We start from the raw sequence: 4,026 nt of genomic DNA, 5'->3' as shown, positions 1-4,026 counted from the left end.
GTCTGCGCAGGTATGGGGACCCCCGAACCCCGACCGCTTCCCTCAGGGCAGCAGGGCATGTCCGCCAGGCGGGAAAGCCTCGGGCCAGGTCAGGGAACACCTGGGCCCCGTTCGCCTAGAATTTTCCCAGTGTCAGCACGGCCAGTCCGTGTCCCGGGAGCCCTCAGACTTAGCACCCCAGCACCTGGTCGCAGGAGTTCGAGCATGCCCAGTGTCACAGCCTGTCCCCTGGCCCAGATCCCAGCAGCAAACGCATACACGGGCCCGGCCGCGTGGCTCAGTGGTTGAGCGTCGACCTGTGAACCAGGAGGTCAGGGTTCCATTCCCAGTCAGGGCACAGGCCTGGGTTGTGGGCTTCATCCCCAGTGTGGGGCAATGCAGGAAGCAGCCGGTCTATGATTCTCTCTCATCATGGATGTTTCATCTCTCTCTCTCCCTCTCCCTTCCTCTCTGAAATCAATAAAAATATATTTAAAAACAAACAAACCTGGGGACCGGGAGCTGCGCCCCTGCCGGGAAGGTTTGGGGTTCCGGGAGCAGCTTTTCTGGGTGCGAGTCTCACCACCTTCTCGTGGAGGTTTTCCGCGGAGAGAGCGCTGCCAGAGGCCGCTGCAGCCTCCCCGAGGGCCAGCGTGGGGGCTCCTTGCTGCTGGAAGCAGTTACGCAACCGTTGGGAAAAGCTGAATGAACCCGGTACAGCCTGGTTCTCACCTGTTGTTGCTAAGCAACCTGTGCAGCTGACATCTGCAGCTCCGAACCCCTCCAGGTCCCTCCGCAGCTCAGGGCCGCCTCCCACCCCCATCCCCGCCTTGAGGCCCGGCCAGTGGAGATGAGGTTCCGATGGGTGAGATGAAGACAAGGGCGAGGATGTTTCCATCACACTTTATGGTCCCTGAGTTTTGTTTTGTTTTAAATATCTCATTTTTTATTGATTTCAGAGAAGAAGGGGGAGAGAGAGATACAAACGTCAATGATGAGAGAGAATCACGGACTGGCTGCCTCCTGAGCGCCCCCCACTGGGGATCGAGCCCACAGCCTGGGCCTGTGCACCCTGATCTCCGTTTCAGTCTCATCCACGAGCCCTTTCTTATGTTTAATTCGCATTCGGAAGTCACCTTTATCTGACTGTAGTGTCTCTGAGGAATACATGTTTTAAATAAAGAAGTATCGGCTACATGTCCTGTTGGTGGGTGGGGTTTTTGTTTGGATTTTATCTTATTTTCGTTTCTGTTCTGTTTGCCCCTTTCAGCCTCAGCCTCAGGAATAACCACCCCGCCTGGTAATTTTATTTTCTTTCTTGCTTTAAAAAAACAAAACAAAACATTGTTATTGATTTCAGAGAGGAAAGGGGAGAGAGAGAGGGAGAGAGAGAGAGAGAGAGAGAGAGAGAGAGAGACGCATCAATGATGAGAGAGAATCCTGGATCGGCTGCCTCCTGCACCCCCCCTACTGGGTAGGAATCGAACTGTGACCTCCTGGCTCCGAGGTCTACAGTCCTGGTTAGTTACCCACACACGGTGGAGAGACTTGGAGCAATGGTGTTGCCCTTGACCTTCAAGGCAGCGGTCAAGGCTGGGCAAGAGGAATGGAGCCCCGAGGGTGGAGGGGTGGCCAGGAGGCAGTGGAGGGGGTGGAGGGGGCTGTGTGGACCCTGTCGGGGAAGCAGGACAGCCGCCCTTACGCCTCCCGCATCTGGCAGAGTCACTGGGCCCGGACGGCTGTCTCATTGCCATCGTGTTTCTGTTCACTTGCAGCTCCCATGTCCCCGGCCCCGACCTCCACACCAGGTAAACCCTGTCTGCCTTAGGGGCCCTCCTTGGCGCTCCAGCTGTCAGACTGGGCTGTTCATGGGCGCGTCCCCAGCAGACTCAGTACAGACAGAACTCGGGGTCCCCTGCGCTGGAGTGTGAGCTCCCCCTCCTCTTTCTGCAGATGCCTCCGCCAGCCCCGCAGACGGGACCTCCCCACCCCCACTCGGTAAAGGCTCGCTCGCCATGACCACGACGTTCAAATCCAGGAGACCAGCTTCCTACTCGTCATGTTCTAGTTAGAAATGGTCTGTGAGGGACCATTTTTAAAAATATAGACTCTGATTGATGTCAGAGAGGAAGGGAGAGGGAGAGAGAGAGACATCCATGATGAGAGAGAAACCTGGATCGGCTGCCTCCTGCATGCCCCCTCCTGGGGGTGGAGCCCACAACCCGGGCCTGTGCCCTGACCAGGAATCGAACCGGGACCTCCTGGTTCACAGGTGGACGCTCAACCACTGAGCCAGACCGGCCGGGCCTTAGTGACTGTTTTGACCACAAAGTCAACATCGGTGAAAAGGCACAAGGAGTGTCCTTTCCCCCATGTGTGAGTGTCTCTTCCCTTTGTCCACACAGACGCCCCGTCCACCCCCGCCGACGCGGACGCCCCCTCCGGTAAGGTTTCCTGCTGTCCCTTCTCTGCAGTTGCACATGATCCACTCTCCCTCTTTCTGTTTGACAAACGGACATTTGTTCCGAGTATTTTTAGAGAGAACATGTATGAGGGGGATCACGGAGGTCGAAGTGATTCCGAGGGGAAACGGGCTCAGCAAACAAGTGACGGAGGCAAAGGAGGGGCCCTGGGAGCTGGGGGGCGAGGAAGCTGTGGGTAAGGTGCCTGGGGGGCGGGGGAGGGAGAGGCGTGGAGGTGCTGCGGGAGGGAGGGCACTGGGTCCTCGTCCTGATGGCTTTAAGGGGGAGAAGTCAGGGAGGCCCCAGGGGAAGATCTCGATAGAACGATAGAACGTTCCGCAGCTTTCCGGGTGTGGCCTCTCGGGGTCGGGGTCCCCCTGATTGGTTGGCGGCACCGGGACAGGGGTCATTATTCCAAGCAGCTGGTCCTGACGTCAGCAGCCGTGGCTGGTTTTGTGGCTCATCTGGGCCTGGAGCTGAACTACGAAAGGTTCCGCTTCCTCTGAGCCCAGCGCTGGGAGGCGGCTTTGGGGGACGTTGGGGAGGAACTGGATTATCTGGCATCAGGGCAGGAACTCGGGGCGGCTTGCTCCCCGCCGGGGGTCCTGGCAGGGGTCACGGTTCCTGTGCCGGGGCCTCCCCGTCGCAGAGCTGATGGGCAGCCATAGCTGAGTGTCCATCAGCGTGGCCCACACTGTACCGAAGAGGTGCCCACAGTATAACCCACCGTAAGCGAAGGCCCAGCCTCCCTCCCTCCCAGGGACATGAAGCCGCTTGCTCTCTCTGCTCATCCAGACAGGCTGGTGCCCGACCAGGGACAGCCTTCGCTCGCCCGGTCGCACAGCCTGCAGCAGCTGTGCCAGGGCGGCGTGGGGCCGGGCCCACACCCACCTCCCGGGCGGTGCGTGACCTGCCGCCACCCCAACGCGCACTAGATTCTGGCGCCTGGAGAACCGGCTCGGACAGCTTCTGCCCACCGCTCCCCGGGGTTCTGCCAACTGTGGGCGTTTGAGTTGGTTCTTCTTTGTTTGCAGAGACAACCCCCACCTCAGGCGGAGAGCCCCCGCCGCCAGGTACGCTGGCTCCTCTGCTGTCTGCGCCCAGCGAGCTCCCAGCAGAGCCAACACTCCCGTCTCCCAGGGCCCAGCAGAGGGGCCGGGCAGGTTCCAGGCCGTGAACAGAGGCAGCTGGGGGGACAGGGAGGGGCGGGATGGGGGACGGGGGACCAGCATGGAACTGGCAGGAGTGGGCCCCAGAGGAGGCTGAGCAGTGACCACCCAGCGATGCCCATCGCCCACGTGCCGAGTGGCCGGGCACTTGGTAAAGTGAGACGTGGACTCGGGGCCCAGGTGGACCCGGGTTCCGCATTCCTCCCGGCTCCCAGGGGGCCCCCCACCCGGGAGCTAAGGTGCTGAACCCGCGCTGTTTGCTTCCCTTCGGGTGTTTGGCTGCTTGTGTGGAGTGAGCTCAGGGACCCGGAGAAGCAGGCGGCCATCACGGCCAGGGCCTGAGGGTCCTGTTCATGAGGGTTTGCTTTTTGTGACAGATCCACAGAGAGAAGAGGGGGCGGGGTGGGGGGGGAGAG

General features: G+C 60.2%; 1 long non-coding RNA gene across 1 annotated transcript; it reads left to right on the top strand.

Moving 5' to 3' along the window:
- The first annotated feature begins 1,256 nt into the window (after nucleotides 1-1,256).
- LOC102254355 lies at nucleotides 1,257-2,039 on the top strand. Its single transcript, XR_314420.1, has 3 exons — nucleotides 1,257-1,279; nucleotides 1,755-1,787; nucleotides 1,933-2,039. It is a non-coding gene; the product is annotated as an uncharacterized LOC102254355 (long non-coding RNA).
- The last annotated feature ends 1,987 nt before the right edge of the window (nucleotides 2,040-4,026 follow it).

This window comes from Myotis brandtii, unplaced genomic scaffold (genome assembly GCF_000412655.1).
Source record: "Myotis brandtii unplaced genomic scaffold, ASM41265v1 scaffold656, whole genome shotgun sequence".
NCBI lineage: Eukaryota > Metazoa > Chordata > Mammalia > Chiroptera > Vespertilionidae > Myotis > Myotis brandtii.
The sequence above is the reverse complement of the archived record's forward strand: the minus strand, read 5'-3'. Positions and strand labels throughout refer to the sequence as shown.